Raw genomic sequence first — 27,498 nt, 5'->3', positions numbered from 1 at the left:
AAATCTAGTGTACGAATTATTTCAATTAATAGGGACAATTTGCTCGTTTCAAGAATCCAAAAACGCAGATTTCTATTCACTGTTGAAATACCGGATCAAGTGTCCATAGAAGTTTACAGGCTGCTTTTCTTAACCACCGTAGCACACAAGAAAAAAATCGTAGTCGCTATTCGTTCAGAGTCAGATCCATGTCCAGAAATGCAACACAACCATTTTTCAAGTCTGATAGAAATTCGATAAACTTTTTCTCGTTTTTTTCTACTCATCTATCCAAAGGAAATTTTCGAATGTAGAAATCAGCCGAATCATTTCGCACAGCTGGGACCCCGAGAGGTTAGAAGTACCAGCAGATAATTTCGTCTTTGTGGTTTTTTATTTCGAAGAGAAAAAATGCCACCTCACTGAATTCTTCCACCTAACTTACACTCCATCTAATTTCCTTCGCGTTCTTTTCTGTGCAATATCTTATTCGCAATTCTCAGCTACTTTCAAGTCTCTTCTTTATTTTTAAGTTGTAGAAACAAATTTATTAAATTGGTTTACTTTTTTCTGGAACTATAGGTATTCAAAATGATGGAAAATTACAAGATTTATCAAAATGAGGTTTCCGGACAAAATTTAAGATATCCCGTGCAGAACTTGGAAATGATCTTGGAGAAAAAACCCAAAAAGACGAATCTCCATAAATTACCTAAACAATGGAATATTCGATTGGCGACTGATTTTATTTTTTCATTCCAATCTACTCACGTGAATTAAAGTAGCACCATCACTGAATCATACGTGGAACAGGTTAAAATTCAAATATATCAAAACTAAAAGTTATGCCTCTGCATGTGCGAAACTCCAAACCTTAGTAACCGACTAAATACTGCAAAGAAAAAGCAAACCGTTAAGATTCTTTTTTCGCGATACTTTTTATATCTATGAAAAGGGTGTCTGTACGACAAACTTCCGCGATGATTCCGAAAACAGCCGAGTGAAAAATTTGAAACTGATGAAACTTGGCAGCCAAGTGAAAAAATGTTGAAGAATCGGAAAATTTTTATTTTTTGAAAACTAGAAATTTAAGAATTTACTTAAAGATAAATACATAAACTTCGAAAGGCATAATCGTTTATTTAGAAAAAGTAATAAGAAGAAAAACGTATAGATCTGTCTGTCGAATATTGAGAATCGTCTCATTTTTTATAGAATCGAAAGTTCAAAGTGAACGGGATATAGCAATTTTCTTTGTCCATCATCTGATTGTAAAATCATGTAAGTTTCAAATTTTTTCATCTAGCCGTTTCCGAGATCATCGCGGGAGTTTTCGTACAGACCGACATCCAGTTGAACATTTTTCTAAAAACCTGTTTTCGGGTTCTAGAGTTTCGAAAAGATTCATTGAATTTCGATAAAGTAATTTTCGACCGAAACCAAATACTTTTCCTACATCACCAAAGGTGATGAAAATAAATATTGAACCTGTGGTTTCAGCACAAGAACTAACCGAATAGTTGCTCTTGGTGAACTTATTTTGAATCATGAAGGTATTTTTGGAACGCAGGTATCACCAAAAGGGCAAGGATTTTGCTGTGCGTTTCATAAGAATTCTAAATTTCATCGAACAGCATTTGGAACACCGAATAGTACGAAGAGATATTCAATTTCAAAGCTGAAAAGTGAGGCTATGTTTCGTGATTAATTTACGTTTTTCATAAAAAGTAAAAGAATTGCAGGATTTCAAGTGAGTAAAAAAAAAAAAAAAAATCACAATAAGTTTTCAAAGATAAGTCATGAAATTAATAAGTGTCATTTTTCTTGATTCAATGTTGCAAAGCGAATTAGTTTGAATAATATCCGGGAATCGTTGTTAATTATAATTTATTTTCATCAGCTATGTAGAAATGGTTATCACGTTTTTGAGAGAAGGAACTCTCTTATCCAGGTGAATGGTTGTTTTCTCAATATTTATCATAAGTGAATTCCAATCCGAAGAAGGAAATACTTGGGAATGAAAACTTTCAAGAAAATTTAATAAAATGTGCTGCACGCCGGTTGGTCCGCAGATTGCAGCGCGTGTCTCTCTATAGTGGCCCATGTGCAACTTTGATCAATGCTGAATCTGGTCGCAGCAAAGAGGCCGAGACGTGGACGTATAAACAGAGCGAGTAAACAGCGAGAAGTGGAAAGTAGGTACGAGTGGAAAACCCGAGCCCGGCAACTTGTTTGAATTTCTGACGGAAAATCTCAAAGGAAAATAGGTATGGCTCAGGCTATATCAGTATTTTACTGTACGCGTGGATGCAGTATACGGGACTGCAAATATTTCAGCTGACGATGAGACTCTTTTCAGTTTCCACTACCTTTTCACAAAATTTTAGAACGCTGCAACCATCGCTCGACAAAATATCAACCAAGCACTAATCATTCCGTCCAAAATATGTCGACATAATCTTTTTTGTGCTTCTGAAATTTTTTATTTAAAAATTTATAAAATATCATATTTTTTTTCATTTTCATTTCATCAGCTACATGTGCCAAATCGAGTCATGCAATATTTATGCTTCTTTATTGCAGCAGCAGTTGGGAACGAAAAGCTCCGGTGAATCCCTAACTGCAAAGTTTCGGTGAGTTGCATTTGAGATATTATATTTTAATCGCGATATCATCGAAACATCATCCGGTATTTTGGCGATACGGTCGTGTCAAATCGCGAATACCACGTGCAGCTTGTCAATCAAATATGCACCAACCGGACATCCAGTGAATATAACCATGTATTGTAAATTTCAATGAAATCGTTTGACTTCTTTCCGAGTTACCAAGAATTCGGAATAATACAAAATTGTTGCTGTCCGCCTTCCTTGTTCTGAACACCGAAGTAGAGTAACGAGATAAATCAAAGCGTTGCTCGAATAGGCGAAAGATTTTTCGTGTCAGATCGTAGCAACGAAATTTCAGCATCCGTCGAGTTTCGGAAAAATTCAGTGACGCGCAAAGAAATTGTGAATATTTTCAATAACGAGTTTGCAATACTATTGCCATGAATCACGTGATTACTAACCACGTGATAAAATCTAAATAGATGCTGTTAGAAAGTGTGCAAGCTCTAGAAGAGTGTGCAAGCGCTCATTCAATGCTGCTTGACGGATTCAAGAAAGCTTCCATGTTCTACCGAATTTCACTGAGATACGCATTGGTGAGAAAAAATGGAAGGGATGTGACGTAAGGATCTAAGGATTGAAATTTTCACACTTGCTTCTGAGGATTCGACGTAGAAGATTGAGTGGAGCAATTCTTTGATCTCATTCCATGTTGGAAAATTATACGTTCAATGGTGCTACCCTTGCACAAATAGTGTTTATAATAATTTCGTTTGATCAATGAAGTGAAATTCATTCAAGACTTATTACTCCCGTACACAACACCTTCGGAGAATGACAAAAGTAGTCAATTACGATAGATGATACGGTTTTCTACACGCGGATAACCAATCGAAAGGAAAACCATTAGAACAACAGACCACCCACCGGTAAATACCTAACCTAGTCTGATTTCTCTCCCTTCGTATTCCAAGTTCCAAATTCGTAATTTCCTACATTGAAATCTCGAAAGGCTCGCGCCTCTCGGTTAGAAAAGCTGAAATCCTGATAAATTTCAGCTCAATTTCTGCCGTTCGAATAGGCTGAAAGTTTAATCCGACAGTGATCAATTATCAGGTTATCTAGGACTCAATTATCCGATCCACTGTCACAAGAGACTCCCGCTTTCGAAAGATATCGTCGTTACACCTAGTTCTACTGTCGGTTTGGTAGAATGGCGATAATTCCCGCATAGAAAGTTTGGAAGGTTTCGCAAAGGCCTGAGTCGGCCAACGTGATACTGTCAATCTGGCGCTGATGAAGCAATTAATTCATGATCTACGTTTGATCGCAAAGGCTGCCGGGCCTAGTTCAATTTCCCATAAATTTAGGATGCTTAGATAATGTACTCATCAATTCCGAACGGATCAATTTCGATGATTGCTCTGTATCATGACGTTAAAAAAAAAATATTCATAGATTATGCGGGTCACTCATTTCCAGGTAAACTCTGATGATCACATTCGAAATTCCTTCGCATCGGTTCCGCGTGGGAATTTCGAACTAGCTCACCTCGGAATGTTGAACGGAATTCGATTCCGCGATCCTTGTATCACGAACGTTGCAATATTACTGTCAATTATGGCTACGAGGTAGACGTACAAGATTCTGGTAGTTTATAATAGGATTCTCAGTTATTGACAAACTGATCTACCTACTTTTCTCAACGATTAAACATTCGCTTTCTACGTACTGGCATGACGAGCTAGTTAATTTGGAGCTAAAAATGGTTTATCGTTCGGCATCTGCGAAAAATTAACCCATTCGCTTTTTTGTACACTGTGGTGTAAAATCTTGATTTCTTACGGTTTCTTACGATTTTCTTGAGATATGATTACGTAAATTATATTAAATAATTGTCAATTATATGAAATAGAAGTAAAATTTTCTGATAAATCGATTGCCGCTACTTATTTCGTAGAATTAATCTCACATTGTGAGAAAAAAGTGAATTTTGACGAAACAAAACTCAATTTCTGAAACATGTACGAAACATCTGAAAATTGCTTTGAAGGTGTTTTTTTCATTCGAATAAAAGCATTTCAAGTTATTACTTTCATTTTAGAGTGAACAGGCTTATTCCATTGGAATCTGTAAACAGGCTTGCCTAGGTTGTACTTGTGCTTATAACACATTACTTTTAGCAATCAGAAGCACTGAGTTCTTCAACTCTTTCCGCTGCTGTGATTCAAAAATATACTTGGACGAATTCCTGCTGAAGCATTCAGAAGAATTACAGGGGTTTTAGGTCACCGTTAAAGATTCGCGAGTGTATAACCCCGGTGAATGGCTGTGTACCCACGCTCATAGTTAATTCAAGAGAAGTCAGAATATGCATGGAGGGAAGTGGTAAGTTGATACGGGTTTAGAATTTCGACCGGAGACCCTGGCATCCCGATTCCATCCCGTAAACTTGTCCTTATGAAGCTGCAGCGGCCAGGCGATAAAAGAACTCGATGGCTTTGCCTGGTAGAATTCAACCGAGCCAGTGGAAAGTTTTACGGCGGAAGTTAGGGTCGCATGGAGGAGTAAGGCAAAGACAAACGCGCAAGCAAACGAGAAGACGAAGGCGATGGGAATTCAACGGGGTGCCGAAACTTTACTCATAAATTCAATATTCTAAACAGACCTTAACAATAGAGTCACGGCTAAATTTAGCTGTAAATGACTAGCGCAGAACGCCACTAGATAACCTGCAATTTTTTCTTTATGTCAAGCTGTGGAGACTTTTTTAAACACACCTGATTTGACGGATCCGAATTCGCTCCACTGAGACACAATTTTCAAATAATTTTTTCTCAGCTCAGGGTTGGTTTTGGCACCTCGGATAAAAACGGAACTCTGCTATTGCCGTTCGGAAGAAATACCGCATCCAATACTTTATTTATCTGAATATTAATTTTCGTTTCGTAAATTTGTATTCACTCTTACAAATGAGAAAAAGAAAAACAAATCAGAATACTTTCTGAAAGGTTCCAATCACTGACTGGAAGAGAAAGCATCGTTACTTTGTATTGATCCATATATCGTACGTGAACTGTAAACTAGAAGCGTATAGATTGCGACAAATATAGAATTACATCTATTTCAATTCAGGTCCGTATAATTGAATTATCTGGCAACAACCCGGGTAGGCGGTAGGTTTTCTACTGGATCGGGCAGCGTTCACACGTCCGGTGAAAACGCTTATACACTATACACTGGCTGCAAAAGTTCATAATGGACTTTGCGGAGCGTGATCAAGCGGCGGAAAATTTACTCGAGCGGTAAAGAGCCTCCCGTTGAAATGCATCGCCATCGGTCCCACTCGCTAAACTGCACTTCAAAAAAATCCCCCGTGTTTGAGCCCTTCATAATTTTTCGCCACATCCAACAGCCCGTCAGGTTTTCAACGCAAGCGTTTTCATTTCGCGGTGTTCAAATAACGGCAAACGAGAAATATAGCTCCCAACGGCAACGAAGGTTGAGGGTTGGGATATAACCTACTGTGGCATTAAATATTTACCGGATCTCTACGCAGTGAGACTTCTTTCAGGCCACCGTTATATCCCGGGAGGTCACTATAATAATCATAGAATACTGAAACGAGGTTCGATTTTTTTCTAGACAACCGCTAGTCATAAGTGTGGGCGAGGTTTTCTCCCAACACACTGTGAAACATGAATGAAGCCCAGCTACGCATAGCCGGAAAAATAATCGGTCGATCAACTACAACCAATCATGGGCCGCGAAGTGAGGATCCAATCATCTCAATCGCGTGGCAGTTGATATGACTCAACATTTGTTTGCGTGAAAACGTCAAATGTTGAATCGACTGATATTATGTTTAGTTGGAGTGACTAAATACTTGATTCGCTTCTCGAGACCGTCGCGTTTTTGTAGTTGATTAAACGGATTCGTCTTCCGGGTGTGCAGTGGTTTGTTGACTATGTTGAGGTGAATAAGAAACTGGTCAGGTGAGTAATAATGGAAACTGAAATAGTCCATGTCGACTCGGTATAGACTATATGAACATCAATAGCTGTCCTCGGAAAGTTTTTCAGTCAACCAGTCAGTGAAATGAAGGAAGCACCGAGTTTTTGGCTGTCCAAAAATTGCAGGTGGGTACGTAATTGATACCCCATGGCGAGCCACTAATAAAGTAGAACTGAAACACTGCGTACGTATTCCACTTCACATTTGCTTCTCTCGAGCAGCCACCCCGTGTCCAATGGTCATCAACGAGTCGATAGCATCGCAGAGCCAGAATAGCAAATAGAGTCACGAATCGAATCAAGCTTTTCCCAGTCCGATTACCATTACCTGCACCAACGGATCACGCCCTTGCTTCATTGGAGGGGAATCGATATATTTCGTTATCTCTTCGGCCATTGGAATCTCTGCACGAATTCCGATGCGCGGGTACGTTAGGTGAAGGAAAATAACGCACCGTCTAAAAAAAATATCTCGGTCGAGATTCACACCATAACTACTGGTGAACTTTGGCAATCATTGAAAGTGTAATGGTTCTCAGACGTGGTAAGAATGTCAAGACGTCATTTCCGAAAAATCACAACTGCATGCGTGGAAAAGAAAATCGGTGGAAATTATTTTACAATTGGTATTATTTTACCTTGAAATGTGTCAAATTATATTCATCAACACATTATTATTGTCACTTGATTCTAACGAATAGCTACGAACCTAAATAACATCAGAAGTATTCCTATGCACCGATTGAAAGCGATGAGTAATCTGATAACCTAAAAACAGTTTCAGGTTGATTACATGGTTCAATCCAATCGGGAGAGCTGGAAACTCAACATGTGTAAAAAAGTATTCTGAAAATGAGATGGCTCAAGTTTTTCGGTGGGGCGACGGAGGAGAATTCATGTACCGCAGACGCTGGTTCGATACCCACGCGTTATAGTTAAACTCTCATGTAGAAAAAACCGATCTATACTGTACTTTGGATTCTGGATTATTTGAATTCTCACATACTTATAAAAAAAACGGGATGCTTGCACAACCAATCAGCAAACTGAAGAAGAATGAAAATTTAAAGACGCGGAGCAAAAAATGTTACGGAACGAGCCGCGTTAGCTTTGGAGTAATCAAAACCAACCAGAATCAGGGAAAGCGTTTCGATAAATTAAACTGTACCTCGCACAGTATCGACTGAAGTGAAGAGCCACTGACATCGACTCACGTATATCCGATTCACGTAGTGGTGGAATTCCGTTCCTCGATAAATGGTACCCCTGCAGAGTGTTGTCTGTTAATTAAGCTGGAAAAAGCGGTAGCTGCTCTGTGTGTTTCTGGTGGCAGCGGTGGGACGGCTGGCCGAGTTTCTGTATAAAGACGCAGACCGGTACGTCTAAAGGAATAATCGATCCCGGCCGACCTTCGGAGGGAGGCTCGAAGGCCCAGGAGTAATTTTGAGGTGACTGCGGGTGAGACTAATTATTGCAGAGCAGAACGCAGCCTGGTTAGGTCGATCGGGCGTTAGAGTCCCGCAGCCTTTTAGCCCGCGATGGATTCCCTGCTCTAGTGGCGGTGTTCCAACCACCGATGGCTGTACCCATCAATCATCGGAGTTTAGATTCGGACACGTAATTTCCTGGGTATGAATATATTCGACAGGATAGCCCGCCGGAGCGCCGTTACGATTGGCTCGGGAATGCGTCTCTGGCCCCCATTGGCTCACCCTTATGATTTACGAGTGCAAGTCGCAATCGGTAATGCGATGTGATTGGTTGCGGCGCGAAGGGTTCGCACAACCTCTCTGAGTTATACTCTGTGAACCGGGTGGGGAGCCGGTTCCAACATTCAAAGAGATCGCCTCTTGACTGCTTCATGATCTATAAGGTGGCACCTCTGATGGAAACCACGCAATATCCGCCCAGTCGTTATTTTTGTGCTGTACAGAAAAGTGGCAGAAGTCTTTATACCGAATTGTACAGTAGTGAGATAATCTGGTGAATTATTCCCCGACGATTGCAAATTTGGTCACATACGAAGAGCTTTGTTGTGATCAGAATCTGTTTCTTGTCTTTCTTTGGTAGCAAAGTTATTTTCATTAACCGTATAGCATGTTTTTCGGGTTTTCATACTTCACCTTTACATTTTGAAGAACTCCAAGGAATATCACATCATCGGTTTCAGAAGCAAATTAAAAGTCTCTCTTCTGGACGATTTCCCAAAAACATGGCTTCGATCCTGGCTGATTAAGCGTCAAAATCTTGCTTCTTAAAGTCCCTTACAGCCTGGTGATCACTTTGAATATCACGGTTTTTCTATAATTGGATTCAACATGTGTTACCTTGTTTTTGAACGCACCGAGAAATATCATCGATCAAGATTCCACAGCTTTTTGAAGAACAAAAAATGGACAAAGGATGTTTTTTGCCACCATAGTGTAATAAACTTCCGACTCATTTATTATACTCAAATCGAAAGTAATATGGTATAATGTGAATTTAAACTAAATAACAGCTGAAAATCGAAAATTCTTCAGCTATGTAAACACAAACAGAATTTTAAAATACTGCCAAAGTGTTTTGATGAATAATAGATTCCGGAATATTTGTATAGCACTAAAATCTTTGAGGATCGTTTGATTCCTCTCATCAATATGCATATTTCTAAATCTTTTCTTGAACTATAAGTCTTCATAGGTTCTTACGATGGACTTGAAAAATACTTATGCGCCTGATATCGCAAACATTTGACCGTTAGATTGCACAAAAGACATTTGTCATAAAGGTCCGAATACATGCTACAAGAGATTCCAAATACATTATCAATCGAGGAAAATTCGTGCTGTTCAATAGTGAGCAAGAGAAACGAAAAGAAGTTGTAGGATAGAACTGGCGTGATTCGTAAGTGAGAAATACGTTGTCTTCCCAGACAGAACAGTGCAGCAAAATTTTCGTAGCAATTTGTTAACAAAGCCCCGGTATCGTTCGGTCTGATCTGAAGTTAGGATAGGTGGTTGCACGCAATTGCCCAGGAGAAGAGAAAACAAATGAAGTCGATAGCGTGCGAACTCCGACTAGGAAACGTGGCCTCCCCGCGGGCCAACCTGGCCCAAGGTAGTTCGAAGGCCCTAATATCACGCTTACAGTTCTAGTAAATTGGAGCCATTACCGCGTTACCGTGATTTTATACCGTCGGGGACATAATTAGTCATTTCGCCAAACGCGCACCGTCGTTCAAGCGGCCCTGTCTCCGGAGGAGTGTGAATTAATAAAAGGTGATTGCATCTGGTTGAAAGCTAATTTCAAATTCAATAGCAAGGGAACAAACGAGGCTTTGCTGATGGGTTCGGCATGAGCGAGGGCGTGCGAACTTGACGTGGCAGTGAGAGTTGGTTGTTTGGGTACCTTCCTCGTCATCTCTAAAACACAACGTAAGACGTAAGACGTAAGACATGATTTGACAAAATTGTCAGCTTTGAACCATTCGAACAATACATGAAGTAAGTTGATTTTCTTGCATCTGACATGGCTTAGTAACAAAAAAGTTTTTTTAATAACTCATTGATGGCCTCTGAAATCAATAGTTACGTTTTGTAAAACTCGAGCTTACATTTTAAAGTATTGGTAAAAAATCTCTCCAATTTCAAACTTTCATACTTGTGTTATACTTTTTTTTCATTATTTTTTTCATACAGATTTCTTTAGAAATTTGTCTAGAAAGTTATCGAGTCAAGGTGTGTTCGCATTAACAGCTCATACGGTCTCCAACGAATGTTATGGAAACATGAGGTGGAACGGTATAAATTGTAAATCCCTTGAAGTTCTCTTTTGCATGTCTCTTCGTTTAATTTACCCAGTATTTTCAAATCAAGAACACCTCATATACTGATACTAGTGAAAAAATCTCCCGAGGCTGTATCTATTGCGGATATAGTATAATCATGTTACGAGGCGACACGAAATTCTTATGCAAATGCTCAATTTCGGTGCGTCGCCCAATGCTCGAATGCAGATGGCGGTAATTAAGGACGGAGTATTAGCACCCGTAGCCCATAGGTTTAGAATTTGAGTAGGCAAAACACGGTCTAACTACAAATTAGCCAGTATATTTGAGATTGATGAATCGAATTGGCAGAGTCTCAAGCTGTGGTGACGGTGCGGTGGTGATAAAACGTCAATCTTAATGACTGTTTACACATTACAATTACACCGGGCACGGATGTCACGTGACGAGGGATGCAGCGGTAATGGCGGAGTTTTCATTGATTCGCACACACGCTGGCAGCCCATGTCCGTATCGCCTACATGAATGGGAAAGCGATGAAAAAAGGGGGGTGAAAAAATTATCATTGCGGCAAATCTCCGGCCATTCATCCCACGTAGATAGCAGGAAGAAGGGTTGGAGGTACACCTTATCCGGGACAAGACAAAAATGGGATGAGCCAGTGGACGACAATGATACAAACTGCGGGGCTTACCACTTCGCTTTATTATTTATAGCCCGGCTTTGTAAGGCCATGTCGCACGCTCCACTTTGCCCGCAGTGTCGCCTACCAGTATTATAAACCAGTTAGAATCGCCGTGTATTCTCTTCCATGGACTCCGGTCATCCCTTCGTCTCCGACGAATCCCATGCCGTGAAAACACAGGTCACGAAACCACCCTACAAATGTAAATCGATCGCTACGATCTATCCCCTGTGTTATTCACCGTTTGGGCATCGATTCTAAGGGCTCGGACCTGTACAGCTGAAATCTTGAACGAAAGCTTGACAAGTAACAAGTACATTTTTGGAGCCATCTACGAAGTGCGGTAGACGTAAATATATAATCAGATACCTACCCCAGGTAACGATGCTCTCCAGACAGTGAGCCGGGAGCACCAAGGACTAATGTACGACATCACGGAGCAGAGATTTGAAAACTTTTTTCCAGTTATATATTAGGGTGTGAGCCCAGGTTTCTATCCGAATTGCACGAATACAGTCGTGATAAATCGGGCGAGCCAGTCATTGGTGCCCGAAGCGTAGCTGGATCTTTGTTAAAGGGGAACACTGGACGCATACCGCAAATTGATTTCTTCTTTCGCGCACCAACCACTCGATTAAGCCTCCTTGACTTTCTTAGTGAGGTAATTCTGATGTAAGTTCATTCTGAACTCGCGAGTATTTGTCGTTTTCTTTTTCTTTTGAACGGAAAATGATTTGAGAATCGCGCGTTATTAACCATGTGCATGTAGTGATTTCAAAATTTGATATTTTTTATAACGCAACGTGGTTTGTAGATTGAACAACTGCCAGTATGTACCTTCTTGGCAAGTCTGTGGAAAAAGACGAGGATCCTCTCTTTTTCATTCGATTTGGTAAATAACACGAGGAACACCATCGTTTCACTTCCATTTGATAGAGAATTTGAAACGTTGCAATATTGGGTGAATTACTACGTGGAAGACTAGCCAGGTATCCGAAATAATTACGGCACAATGTGGATAACTTTTGATGTGCATTTCATCAGCCTCAGAATTTGAGGTAATCCAGATGCGAGCTTCTCTCTACTGGGTGAGGATCTGCCGTGGATCGACAATCCTGACAGAGTGGTAGACCGAGCGGGAAATTCGGACGAGATGGAAGCGCGGTGGGTATCCAGCTATATACCAGCTAACCCACGAACCTGAGTACAACTAAGTCTGCCTGCAATGGCGAAGGTGGTGGGATTTATGCAAACGTCAACCACTAGGACATCCCGAGCTTAGTTTAATTGGATGCCTGAATTACCAGAAACAGCGTGCATAGTTTGCAAGACAGAGCGAAAGTCAGGATGTAATAAGAGAACGTTGGATGCCGCGGACCTCGGTAATAGTTGTGCTCATATTCAAGTTTGACGGAAGCAGAGTGAATTATCCCGATTTTTCAATGGTTCCTGAAAATTTGTACGTATTTACCGGACGTCAGAGTGATCGAGGCTTGCAAAATGGCTGCGCGAGCATTCAGATGCATGCAATGTGAAAAAAAACAAGAATATGGACTTCGGTTCCATTGTTGAAGAGATATGTCGAGAAATAATAACTAGATATGTCGAGGAATTCATGCAAGTGCGACCACATACAGTAATGTTCGTTAACGGGTTCCCAGTGACTCACTATTCTTTTAGAGTCAAAACTGGAACCAGTTTCCTATTTAAGCAAATTTTATGTCCAATGACTAGCGACTCAAGAGACAGGAGTACCAACAATACAAAGAATTTCTGTAGAAAGAAAGCTTGTTTCAGTTTTGATTTAAAAAAAAATAGTGAGCCACTGAGAACCCATTAATGAACATTACTGTACATCAGTGGATAGGACGTGACCAGAAGAATTTATCAGGTTCCCGTACAAACCTAACATCGAGAATAGCGAATCAGTATTGGGTATGCATGTAACGTACTCACATCATTTCTTTTTTGAGCAGCCAGTAGGCTCGTTCATTTCCACACCACATTCGATCGCACATTTGCCTGGTTTTTCTTATCCGAATGATTTTACGAGCGCGAGTTTCCCCTAATATCTGCGCCGCCTGCAACCCACCCCCTGCAACCATCATTCACCGCGTTTTGCGTGTGATTTGTGATCGCCCACTACGCCAGTCCAAATTGACTGCTCGCGTGTCATCGTAATTCAATTAGACACCTCTAGTATACGTGGCTTCAAGCTGTGTGCTGATATATTGACCATTCGAGGGTACGCAATCATTCAACAAATTATTCAGAGTCGTGAAAGATGTAAAATGTCACGCGAATTGAAAAAAGAAAATTCTCTGATAAATTCTTAATCGAGATCCGGACGATGAGTTGTAAATTAATGGAAAAATTTATGCATATTGTTCCCTCACGATCAGTGTTGGGAAGCTGATGGTGAATAAAAATTTTCTGATGCACGAGAGTTGGGAGTTGTAATAGTTTGGTTTTTTGCGTCCATTTCATAATTAGGATAACTCCATGCATAGTGCTCCAACAAACTATGCATCTAGCTTTCAATATAGATGACTAATGAATAGCGAGCATTGCGTCTGTGTAATCATGATTAATGGCAGCTCCTCGAATTGATTAAAAAGTACAATCGCACGTCTTGATGGGTGAATGCGATCCACCCTCGAGCATCAGTCATCAGTACTCAGCAGGTACGTGAATGAGAAATGGCAGGCAATTTTCCGCCCTGTGAAAGTATTTTCTGTAAAGCAGAACCGTCGTATTTGAATGTCACCGCTGAGCCAAATTTAGGACTGCAAATAACGGCGAATACACACCGACCAACCCAGTAAATGTTAGAGAATTTCAAATTCACGAGGAGTACGCTATAAAAATCCGTGGTGCATGTGAACACAGGGGTTCGGGATTTATTTAGTCCAGACAAATTAGGGTTGGACCGTCAGTGAGCTGGGGGAAACACTAGTGTAAACTTTTCATCCACCAAGAGCTGTAAATTCGTAATGGCATTAGACGTTGGAACAAGTATCTGATATTCGGTGCACCTATTTACATAGAAACAATACCGAGTTACGTAATACTTGACTCCCGTAAAACGCGAGGTGCAGTGAGCATCCGGAATCAAATTTTTCCCAACTTTGAGAATGTGTGACGTATGGTGAATTTCCAAAACAAACAACGTTTTTCCATCAATTTACGTATGTGCTAATTCTCGGGTTGATACACAGTTATTCGATCAGCATGATTATAATTAATGTATAATTGGTGACCCGAGAAGAATAATTTGAGGAAGAAGTTCGTCGTCGAAGGTCGAAGACTGACGGATTGCAAAATTATTTAGTTGCAATTTTGCGAACTATCGGCTGGGCTCAGCCAGCCATCATCAAGCTGTTTGTTTACAGCAGGCAAAGCAAATAAATGATAAAGAAATGATCCACATCTTCACACATCATACTGTTAACAAAAGAACAGATATTCAAAATCCCAGTTATCTATAGAATATATTCTGACGTCATTTAAAGTTTAAATTAGCCAATCAATTTATAGCAACGCTTACTACAAATTTTTTAAATTTGAACTTGCCACCCATTCAATTTGATCTTTGACTCTGTTGCACTACCTGAGACAAAATGTACGATTTCCGCTCAATCATTTCGAATATCGATCCGAAATATCTCTTCCTCCCCGATTGCCACGTAATCAATATCCAAAGAACTTGGGATAGTCATTTTTCGAAAGTTTTTCATCAATGGTTATTCAACTATATTTTCCACAAGTCAATTTAGACTTAAATAATATTTCGTTTCGTATTGCATTCAAATTTCACTTTTATATCAATTGTCCACCTTGTAATATGACATTGATTGAACCTCATATGTACTTAACACATGTATGGCACCACGCATTTTGTTGAGTTTTAGTTTATTTGTTTTGTTTGTTGTAAATAAATAGCCTGACGATAGCTGGCTCGGTCTAGCCTATTCAATCAATTATTCTTTTACCGTCCCCGACGAACTTCCTCCTCAAATTTACTAACTTCGTCCGGGTGAATTGAAAACAGTTCAAATCCACCTGAACCATCCTTACGTAGGAGTGCTTACGCTGCTCCGTAAGAGAATTTTTCATTTCCGTCCAACGAACTTGTGCTGCGGCAAGCAAATCTTTTTTCTTGATGAGAAAACTACTGAAAGGCTTGTCTGGCGTAGGAGACTTCATTAATTCAGAGCTCAGTGTGAATTCAAAATGTGATTATTTTTCCATTAACGAATATGAGGTTCGTGAGTTGATCGAATCTCGGTCACCACCCGTTGTGAGTGGTTGGTTTTTTCATTCCTTTCATGGTAACCGTCACTTAATTACTTCGGTTCTGTTAAGCCATTGGGCGCACGTGCGCAATAATTGGCAAAAGAAGGTGATTGGTAATCAACAATAGGTGGCGTGCTGCAATTATCTGGGGAGACCAGTCTGGGGCATGGAATACCGGATGGATTCCTCGGGGTATAAATCGTGATAGCTTTTCATACGGTTCGCCTAACTTGGGTCTGATATATTGATCACCAGGGTGAAGGCACACGACCGCCTGGTCCAGGGTGTGACTTACTCTCTCTCTCTCTCTCTCTCTCTTTCTCTCTCTCTCTCTCTGCCAACCCCCTTCACCTATCTTTCTATCCCTATCTCAAAACCTCCGACCTAAAAGCCGCTCCCATTATACAACTATACATCGTTGGTCCTGTTTGCTAGCAGTAAGATTACTCCCGAGGTGCCTGGTGGAGCTGAAATTCCATAAGTAAAGACTGGGTCTACCGAGTGACGGTGGAGACCTTTCAGGGTTTCAAATAGTGTAAGCATTCATATTATATGAGGCAGTATTCGTCGACTGGACAACGCTTGTCTATCATGTTGGATGTTCGTGATGACTCGACAGCAGTTGTATGCACAAATTGTTGTGCTTCTTGACGCGCTAACTGAGACGAAAATTTAGAAACCAACCAGCACTACTCATTTCTCATCACTCATCAGCACTATTTCATCCTTGTATGAAGATTACGTCGTGTGACGAATGGATTTCAGATAGTCCTCGATTGCAAGCCAGCGTTGTGAGCCCGAAACACGGTACCACCAAATTTCTGAATCGTTATGAAGCGTACGTCGATTGCACGCCTGCGTGAATAAATACCGCCATTGGTGTCTGTGCAAACACGAGCTGAATACTTATAAGAATAAGATAAACTTGGTCTTGCAGTTGTTCGAAAAAGGAAGAGTAGTCGTAATATAAACTTCCATAAATATATAATGATCTTTTACCAAGAAATACGCCGACTGGCCGAGATGCTATTACACTCCAGCAATTATTCATTCCTGGTAATACAACACAGCCGCATGGCGAGTGAGATGTTCGGGACAGCATCCGGCTCGCAAATGTCTGGACGGTTCTGAAGCATCGTCAAGGGCACTTTGACTTTAGCAGAGTTGAGGTAAAATTTAAATTCCATCATTCGTAATGAATACAGTGCGAATATACTCCGGAGACTTATGCCGGGACCGCAACTCTTGGCAGTTATTCGTCTTTATTCTCGAGAGATACTCTTCTTTTCCTCTTTTGGTCTTTCAAAGCTTGAAGCTTTCTACAAAAGAACCGGATATATTCGATTCACGCAGAAACGCATGCTTACTTTATGTCCGTCCACCATTTCATCCTCGCCCTCGTCCTACCTTCTACCCTCAATCTCATTTTCATTTGCACGAGCTCTTTCACACCGTCACAAGACAACCGCCTTACGTCAATTATAATGAAACGCGCTCAAAGGGGGAGCTCGCGTAATGAATCGAGAATTGCCGTGACAGAAACGGCAGAATACGACGACCTCGCCAACGATGAAAATGCTTTTACTAACCAGAATTTTACCGCACGTCATGCAGCTTGGGTCGGGTAATACGCATAACCACTTTGCAATCCATCTTGATGCGATGATCTGAAATACTCGCCAAGTTTTTTTTTTCTTTTGAAAAAAAAAGAATGAAACAGTTTTTCATGTTGTTGCTAAACTTGAAACATGGTAACCTGATCACATGGGCAATGTATTATGCGTGAATTTTCGACTAAGCAGCACACCCTGTGTAAAAATTCTTCGCATTCGCTATGTGTATCATTAAAATCTTAGCAGCAAAGACTGCGATAGATTAGTCAAAACTGTTCAGATCTAATAGTTAGCATTCGGTACCTATGAGTATTACTACCAAAAAGGGCACATTGTTTACTATCTGCTGGACTATTGATTCATAATGATATTTTTATACTTGGAGCAATCGAAGATTGTGAATTTTAGGTGACTAAAGATACACTGAAAGAATACCCAATCAGTGGATGTAAAGATTGTCTTATGCCCACTTGCTAAGAAGTTGCATCTCTTGCCGTCCTTTCGTCGTCTCACATCTCAGTAGTCCACCCATTAAATAGTAGGATAAATTAAGACTCAGCTAGTCGAATTTTGCTGGTGGTGTCTTATGAGACTCCAAAATACGGTACAACAAATTCCTATCGAAACTTCATAACGTGATTTTGGCCCATGGCCGTGAATTGGCAATAGACAATTGTTTCCTCAGAGAATCCGAGCTGATAATACCCACACTTCTGCCCGGTACTAAGTAGCGTGCTGCACGCTGCTAGCTCGACTTCCGGTGGAGGCGCTGAGCTCCGGAAACCAATCGTAGCCTCCAGTCGTGATATACTGGGTGAGGATCCGCCGAACTTGGCCCAGGAAGCTTCCACGGCCGAGGAAGACTGGTGCGAGATGGCGTTCGAGGACGAAATTCGTGAAGACTCACTATGTATGTCTTACGCGATGATGCAAGCGCAGAGTTAGTCAGGCTGAAGTGATCGCGGTGTGTAGTCGACGTGTTCCGCAAACTGCTAAGCACCGTCATTGGTTAGTTTACGGTTCTGTAAACATTGAATACAGCGTTGGCTTTCGAGATGTGACCTGCAATCTTCACCTCAAATAAAAAAAATACGTTTCGGTACAAGGTGACTATATTCACCATTAAAGAGTTTATCTAACCCATTGATGTTCATTGGTCGAATAGTTTTTAAGTTATTGGAAAGTATTAGTGAAGAAAGTTGAGCAAGGTCGTGAAATTTCTTCACGGTCCTTTGTTGTGTTTAGCTTTTTCTCTTTCTGAACTTATACTCTCACCAATGATTACTGACCATGATCGGTAAGAAGATCGAGAAAACGTAGCCACTTTTATGGGAAGATTTTAAGCTACGTCCGTTTCACTTTTTAAGTGATATTACGAAATGGTTAATTCTATCTCTGTTGAAAATTCCTTCCATTTGTACAAGCATCGATGTGAGTTCCTGCTCCATAATAATTTCCGCTGGTTAATATTCATCCTGCGTGCGATCTTGGAGATTCTGCTGAGTTCAGCTTAAGCTTATTACCCGGTGCTTAATTAAATCCATTCAAGTTGCACTCGAGCCGAATATAACGCAAAGGATACTTTTAAACTTGAACTGTACGTATTCGTGCCCACAAGCACATACCCACATCCAAATCATCAGACACTTGAAGCCCTTCTGCATACGAGTAGAACCTCAACGAGAGAATCTACTAGTACGCTATTACGTGAATACTTGAATGTGCAGCATCATTGATGAGGTAAATAAAACCAGACATGTTCTATCCACTTCTGTCAATCTGCTACTCGTGTTGCTCCTACGATCGAGGGAAATGGATGACACATGTGTCTGTGGTCTGCAGTTCATGTCAACGACAATTAAGAGCCAAAGATCGATCATTGCAAGTGGGCATGACAGTATTCCCTGTAATTGCGGAACAGCACTCGGGTCTGACCGCGTTTTCACATTCGTTCAAAAACATGAAACAATTATCGATGGTAGAGTTTGAACGGCTGTTGACGGAAGAGTAATACAGAACAGATTTGATCTGAACAATATAATGATCAGATAATTTACACAGGTAAATAATACGACGGCAAAACTGTTTTCCATTATCGTCAGTTGTGCAATTTATCGAGTAACATTCATCCTGAACTTTTCACGGTGAAATGAATAGTGTGTAGTTTTCTTTGGAAGTACAACGGTAATTCGTTACCTTGAGATTACTTCGGAGGATACTTGAGGTGAAAGTTTTCATAAACGCAATAAACTTCATCTCCATAGTTTTAAGAGTCGAATGAAATTGCTCTCCAAAGTGTACTCGGAGATGTTACGTCACTTTTGAAAAGGTTAAAGACTAATTGTTCAGCCACATTGCTGTTTATTACAGGGTTTTTGAGTAGATGTGATTAGGAGCTGACCGCAGTCACGAGTTGATTAAAACCCGACAGTCAAACATGAGAACGACTTTAATGAAGACAAGAATGAGAGATTTGTTAATAAAATGACAGAGGAAATGAAGTATCATGAGGAAACTTCCGCATACAGATGAGAAAGAACCGACCAAGTTAGTTTGGAATCGTATTTGAACATTCCATGCTGGTTTATAGCTACGTTACGCACACGAGTAGTTTCTACATTTTTGTGCAAAGATAGGCAAAAACAGGTTAATTGATCGAATTAAAATTATTCGAACATCTTCTCTACGGAATAATAAATATTTTAACTGTTATTACCATAAATTCAAGTTGCAGTACATGTATTTTTGGTTATGCTAAACTTTTATTTCATGTGATATGGCTAACGAACATTTCTTTAATAATTTCACAACCGATTCCTTTAGGTTGAATTGAGTGTGTACTTGCCGAGATTTTAGCGGTTAGAATAGTCGTTGGGACTTTATACTATTCGCTTGTAGTAGTAAAGAAGTAGCGTTAAAACTACCTAAATTTGCTCCAGCGACCGAGCCTAACTGGGGGATCTTTACCCTATACTGGATGTAGTAAAAAGGGACGCCAGTGATCGATGACGTCATGAAACACCCCCATGTTCAACCAATCTGCTTTTTCTTTTACCTTGCGGGCTTTTTGTCAGCGTTTCGTTTTTACTTTTTTTCTCCGTCTCCCTCCATCCTTTTTTACTAATCCCAGGGTCCCACTGCAAGCCACCCCTGCTTCTCCTTGGCTCGGCGAAAACCTCCAGGTCCGACTCTTCTCTACGCCTCGAAGGATGACAAGGCGTATAATACGTATTGTATACAAGTTCTTACAAAATTTTATCCGTCTCTCTCATTGTTTCGTTGGTTTTCACTGTACGGCTTAACTTGAACTGCGGACAGTCATCGGATTCGACAGCCGGTGATTTTTTCCATTCGTACCTTTCTTCTGTTTTTTCTTTTATTCTTTCGACGGTTTTTCAAATGCTTCATCAATTGATGGTCGCTTATACAGGGTGGAATTTTTTATTCGCGCCAGGCGAAGATCTCGAAAACATGAAAGGAAAAGGTTGAAAAAAAAAAGACGGAGGGTTTCGAGAGAAAAAGATAATGCTAGTATGGATTTATTTGTAAATTGCGCCACTTTCAACAGTTTTTGGGTACATCATGACTTTGATTAGGGAACACATATTTTGACTATCATCATCTGATAGCGGGTTTGAAGACAGATTCAAAAATGTAAAAAAACAATATCTGATTTTCAAAATGTTTCAAAATTTTAGTACTCGGGCATTTTTTCTGAGATAAAACATCCATCCCTGAAGTTCTGGTACTTTTTCGTGTCCAAGAGATTGTCAGAGACAGTTGATTACACCGAAAATACGATTTTTAATATTTTTGAACCATGGTCATTAGTACTTCACTGTTGAAAATTGTGAAAAATTTCATATTTTTTTTGTGTTTTGAATCCGTTTTCCAACAAGCTATCAGCTGGTTATAGTCAAAACATGTATTAATCTAAAATCACGAAAGTAGCGCAATCCACGAATCAACGCACATCCGCATTATCTTTCCCACTCGACTCGCTTGAAGTTTTGTATAAGAAGTTTTCTCGTATCTCTTCTAGTTTCTTTAGAACACATCATGAATACTATTTTCTTCCGAAAACAATCTTCAGTTTTTATTTATCAATGAAAACATCCACCATAAAATGGGATAAATAGGAAACAATTGTTTCTTACTGTTCATAACTCTGTAAAACATTTGCATCTATGATCGATAGTGTACAATATTGAACAATTACGAGAGCTGTTCGCCTCGTTTTTCTTCTTTATGGATGCCTAACTTACAGAGGGTTAAGAATTTTTCTAAACGGCCCGTAATTCCCCCCTTTTTACGATACAACAAGAAAATGCCGTTTTTAGGGAAACAGCAAAACATGTTTACTAAAGTTTTTCATATGAGATATGAGGTTCGTGAACTGGAATCACCATGGGTGTGACCGCCCAACAGCACGCTAATGTAATTGTTCTCGAAACCACGACTCTAAAAGCAGTTACACTCAACATTATTGAATTAAAGTTTACAGTAGTAAAACATAATTTCATACTCGCAGAGTTATTTCCGCCGATATTTAATCGCACGGCACTAGCCGTTTCATCGATCAATTAATTGGTTTGATAAGTTACCAAAAAATTTGAAATTCCGTTTCAATATAGGTAATGCGTGTCTTATTAATATCCCCATAAGTACAATCCGATACTTATTTATACAAGCATCAAGTATATCCTACAGTCGATTACAGATCGATGATCATAAGGTACCGACGCTGACTGGATTTCAAGAGAAGTACCGATATGTACGGCGGTACATAATTATCAATTTATTATTCATAATCAAGAGGACCCCTTTGGCGCAACTTTGGCCCTCAATCCCCTCCGTAATTCGCGTATAAATTCAGCTACCTGGATACGTGTTATATTTCATTTGTGATACCGTTCATCGAGTTTTCCCAGATTTTTTCTTTTTTCCATTGAGAATGAGATTTATGAGGACAACACATGGAGAAGCAAAAAAAAAAAAAAATGTCGCGTTATCATTCTATGAAATTATCTCACCCTTGCGGTATCTTTTACGTATATCAAACATCCGCCGTGTAATTTTCACCCCATGTTTGTATTGTCTGTATGTCGCAGGTATGGGGAAAAAATGCTTTCCAATTTGGATGCTGAAAATTTAAATCTGAAAAAAAAAAAAACTGTCGGATATATGAAAATTTAATTAAACCACCAATTTCTAGAAAAATCATCAACGCGCTGAACGATCTCTCTTTTCGACACTCTAGAAGGTAATAGCAAAGTTTACCAGTGTTGAATTGTCGCGTATGAATTGTAGTCGATGCGAAACTTGATACACGTTTCATATACGTGCTAATTTCAAAGCAATACAGTGCGAAAATTTGTGCGGAAAATTCCCAACACTGAATAATTAGTATCGATTGATTTTCCAATCACACCATATTATAAACGGCAGGTCTCACCATTTTTCCATCAACTTCGTGTTCTTGCTTTTTTTCGCAAGTATCTCCTTGCTGTCATACGCTTAAATATCTTTCCGGAACCTGATTTTCAAAACGTGACTAACGTGGATACGATAGCCATGATATAATTCGGTATATCGGACCTGATATCAGTCGCCGTTTAGTGTCAGCGATAAGTTATTCGAAGTTGAGGCGTCGGGTTGTCATCGCGTAGCTGACGCGCGCAGGAGGAGCTGTCAGCTCCCCGTCAAAGTTGTAAAACGGTACTAATAACGTGAACCCGAAAAGGAAAGAGCGGCGAGGAGAGCCGGAGGCCCTTTTCCACCCACTTGAGCCACGGCCCGAGTGTTTCGATCGATATTCAACACATCGATTAGCCTTCGGCCCCAGAGAAAAGCGATCGAAGCCGAGTGACGGGGAAAAATCCACCTAGGGGTAGAGTATGCATGCGAAAGGTCGTTTCGCGAGGGACGGGAGCTAATTCGCAACAGAAAGCCAGGGGCTAGGCCTTGCAGACTCTTGCCGTCAGCCGCCTTTCACCGCGAGCCTAAACCAGGAATAAGAATGGCTGCTTAGCCTATTTTGCAGAGCTGGTATTACAGGGTGGGTGCTAAGTTGCACGGGGTGGGAGACGAGAATGAGAAAAGCAGGGAGTCGACAAAAATGGATTTATCAAAGTTTAAAGTTGAAGAAAATTGAATAGTTGGTTAGGTCGAGTTTTGCAATTCACCCAAATCCTTGTTTCTAAAAGGCAGATAATTGTACAAAACAATCTATTCAAATGATGTAGAAATCGTCCTGATTCAACGATCTGTTATTCTGGGCAAACAACGAATATGTCAGGAAGAAAAACTGTACAAAAGTTGATGAGCTTTCAGTTGAACGAATGTCATAGAAACTAATTATGTTGAGATAATATATACGCAGAATCTGAAAAGCTCAGCGATATGAAGATTCAAAACAAAGGAAGAACGAATTCTCGAACACTTATTCGTTTCATTGGTGTTTTTTTTTTATTTTCCTCACTCCAAATCTAAGGTCAAAAGTATCAAAATCTAACGACGAATATAATATAGTGGGGAAAATGTTAGGTTCGTATGACTTTCAAAAAAATTTCATAAGAATTAAATTGAGGAAAATATTCGACGTCGATTGAGTAGTCGAAAAATAAAAGATGTACTTTTAGTATACTGTAGGTGGCACTATTATGAAAAGGTAAATTTTGCGAGCGCCACAGCAAGGCACAGATGTACATATTTTGAGTTATTATGTATATTTTTTAGAATAAAAAAAGTAGTCGGTAGAGGTTTTTTTTTTATCCTAGCGGTTCGTACGAGAATACACGATGTACTATACTTATGAAAACCGTGTTGTAGAGCCAACCTAGGATTACGCTAACAATGTTAGGTATTTTTCTTTCTTCTACATTAACTTCAAGCCTCCTCACAACCCTGCTCTGTTTCTTTTCCTCTTTCTACCCGTCTTTTATACCTAGGAATCCTTATACCCAATACTTTCGACACACAATATTTGTAGTCTCTCTTTCTCGTCTGGATTCTCAAGAACTTTACCACGAACTTTTGCAAACTGGTCTCTAACAAGGATAAGCAGACCACACCAACAGTCAACTCATCTACGTCTCTCTCAATGTCGAATAACGGTCTAAACTAGCCTTTTCTAGACACCCGTTATAACTATCACCATTTATTTTACATCATGAACAATCATCACATCTTACATATTTAATAAGCCAATTGTCTTGTTATTCGTCAAGTTCATTATACATCGAACATTATTTCTTCTTCAAATTCAGATCATCCGCGTTTCAAGAAATTGTGTGTGAAATTGAATATCAGTTGTGAATATCATCGACTGCAATACGACATGACAATATTGTCCTTGTAATGCATGTAAGTCACATTACAATGTTCCGTTAGACATTTTTTTGATATTTGAATGATATATTTTTTCCAATTTATGCATCATAGTTGCATTAAATTTCATTATTATAATTTTTCATTGAATTTATTCATATTTGCGTTAAATTCACAAACAAATAATGCTCATATGGCATGTTTTGTATCAATACATCAACACGCCGTGCGCGACGTATTCAATATCCGAAGCCGGGAGTGAATCGATTTTATATTAGAACAGATTTCTTTCAGACTTGCTTGAAGTTTGTTTCTACTGTCAGTTCCACAGACGGCCACCAGACGTATAAGCAAGTTTGACGTGCTTAAGACCGAAAAAAATCACGGCCATAAACAAAAATTGATCTCGACATTCACTATGCGGTTACTCGTAACATGTTTTTTTACGCTTCTGCCACATAGAAACATTGAGAATAATTAATCACATGAAACAATTATCACATAGTGGGAGTATTAGATGTCAGACTTGATATCACATTTCTTACGCATTTAATTTGTTACGGCCAATCAAGTGAAATTCGTTCATTCCGATTCACAAAAAGGATTCAGCGTTATTTGAATTTCATATTGCTTTCAACTGCCGTGCTTCTTGTTTTATTTATTGGGTATCAAACCATTCATCCATTTTGAATATATACGCATACCCATTGTCAAACTTATTTTGAACACACTGTTGCGACATCGCTCCGTAATATTTTTGCAATGCTTTTCGTTCTATAATGAGATTCATGCACAAATTTGATCAGTTAGGGTCCCTGGAACACAATATTTTCGTCCTCCTCTTTTCATTCATCTCATTGATTTACCTATGTTCAAAATTCAAATTTTGTAAGCATAATCATCGAATGGATCCCGAGTGATGGATTTCAAGGGTCGATGATCTCCCTACTGAAACGTGTACTTTTGTTTCTTTCTCATGCTTCAGAAGTTGCAGCGTAATTATATATTTTGTGTGTTTATGCATACATTGTCGATTCCACATTATGATTACGACACCATGACCCTTCTGAACTCATTATAGCTCGAGTGTTTAAGCCATGATATTTCTGTAATTAGATATTTTGGCCACCGTTGTTTTTTACATTTTTTAAAATTTTCCATCCCATGTTCGCGGTAATTATAATTTTTGATCTTCTGATATTCTTGTCGTTGGGCCGTGGCTGCAAAGCCTTGTGCAGCTCACTTCACCCCCTCTTATCTCATTTTCTGAAGCTCCAGTCGTTCTCGTTTGAGCCTCCTCTCTTCGTGGACTTTTCTCCCCATTGTCCTTTCTACCAAGGAGAAAAGAAAAAGCTAAGGGTAAGGAGGGATGAAAAAAACTGCGAGAATTAAAAACGAGAACCAGTTTGCGGACCGCGTCACGGGACAAAACCATTGGACACTCATCCCCTCGTCGCCTCCTGGCGAGTTTCAGTTAATTTTTAAACTTTACTGGCAGGAATTGCTTCGGCAATTTTGTTATATTCCCCGCTAATGAAACATGCGTGCCCCAAGCTCTCTGCCTTTTTTCGGCTATAATAAGCACAACTTTGCGAAATCACAATGTGTATATAATTCTGCGTTTTTGTTATCACATTGATTTTTCATCCGCATCTTGAAAAGATTGAGCTCTTTTGATGTGGAGATAAAGGAGTTCATATTTGCACTAAATATTTCATTTACATTTTCAGTTATAAGTTGTAGCTGTTCGAGTATGATTATCACTTGAGATGAAATCGATTGAAAGTATAAAAAAAATTCTCCACATGATTCGTATGGTATTTTTATTTTAAAGTGTCGAGGCCTGCTAACAAGCTTTTTAAATTTCAGAAAATTTTCACAGTATATCGGATCGTTTGACAATACCGCAGTTATAATACGTTATGCATTTTTTTTTCATGTACGTCGCCACCGTCTGCAGCAATCCCTTATTTTACTCGAACGAATCAGCTGACTTAATTTTGTTGATTTAATAATGTTTATCCGACTACTGGTTACTTTTTTCATACTTTTGGATTGAAACTGTGTTTTGCAAAACAAGAAGAAACTTCGAGACTGGCAAATTCTTACGATAATCATAGTTCGTATAACTGTTAAGTACATTGGTTCCGAAACAAAGAGGAAAAAATGATCAAATTAGAAATCCGATACTTGACGTGTGGATACAATCACATCAACTCGTAAATAAATACCCAACAACACACTCAATTTTATACATTTGCAATAAAGGTTGCAGAAATTACAGTAGTTTTTTCCACAAAATTGGTGAGATTTTTTATCGTTCAATTCTGTGGAACCAAGTCTTCAGTAGCAATAGAATTTCAAGTTCGAAATGTACTTACTAGAAAGTCAAAAGTATTTACAACAGGGTATACATTAGGGTGTTTCGGAAGAAAACAATTTGCGATTTTTCACCGTGGCACCTCCTAAAAGGTTTGTTTAGTTTAAAAGAAAGTTTCTGCCGAAAGATGAGCGTTCTACGTTATGTGGAAGATCGCGCTCAATTGATTTTTCAATTTTATACATTTTTTTAAATTACGAAGAATCGTGTATATGATTTTTTTTTATTGCTTACATCGCGCGTTTGTAATATTAAGTTTCCAGTTGATGTTTGAAAAGTGTATCCAATGACGTTTTCTTTATTAATTCAATCTCATAATGTAGTTGTAAATTAATATGAACCTTTAATTTAGGAGAATAAGTTTCCCGTTTGATGTATTGATGTGTTACGGACCGTGATTTTCATGAACATGTTTCTTCACAAATTCAAGAAAATGTGAACGAAAGTAAAAAATAAATGAGCGCCTTTTTCCACGTAACGTGGAACGACTCGCATTTTGACGGAATCCTTCCTTTAGCCTAAACAAACTTTGTAGGGTGCGCGACGGTGGAAAATCGATGATTATTTTTTGTTTTTTGGAAAGACCCTAGTATACACATTCTCTCTTAAAAAACTGTTATTCCCAAACAACCGAGTCCACGCCCAATGTCGTTGTTGTTTCGAGTTTTCGAATTTATTATACCCATAAGCTGCCAAGACAGTTTGTACCAAAGCTTGTAAATGGCATCGAGGTTGAAAGGGAGCTGGATATAATAGGGGTGAGAGGCGAGCTTGGACTTCGGGGAGTAAGTAAATGAAACAATTCAAGGCAAACGAAAGTGCCTT

The 27,498-nt window shown here is 39.4% G+C and overlaps 1 protein-coding gene across 1 annotated transcript in view; it reads left to right on the top strand.

Moving 5' to 3' along the window:
• LOC124176581 (tyrosine-protein phosphatase Lar) overlaps window positions 1-27,498 on the top strand; it is a 458,827-nt gene that overhangs the window by 59,945 nt on the left and 371,384 nt on the right. The window contains exon 2 of the mRNA XM_046558053.1: window positions 2,563-2,612. The gene's annotated coding sequence lies outside the window, so the exon portion shown is untranslated. The remainder of the gene's footprint in view (window positions 1-2,562; window positions 2,613-27,498) is intronic.

Source organism: Neodiprion fabricii, chromosome 2, assembly GCF_021155785.1.
Source record: "Neodiprion fabricii isolate iyNeoFabr1 chromosome 2, iyNeoFabr1.1, whole genome shotgun sequence".
In the NCBI taxonomy this organism is placed as follows: domain Eukaryota; kingdom Metazoa; phylum Arthropoda; class Insecta; order Hymenoptera; family Diprionidae; genus Neodiprion; species Neodiprion fabricii.
This window is presented reverse-complemented; position numbering and strand designations above follow the sequence as displayed.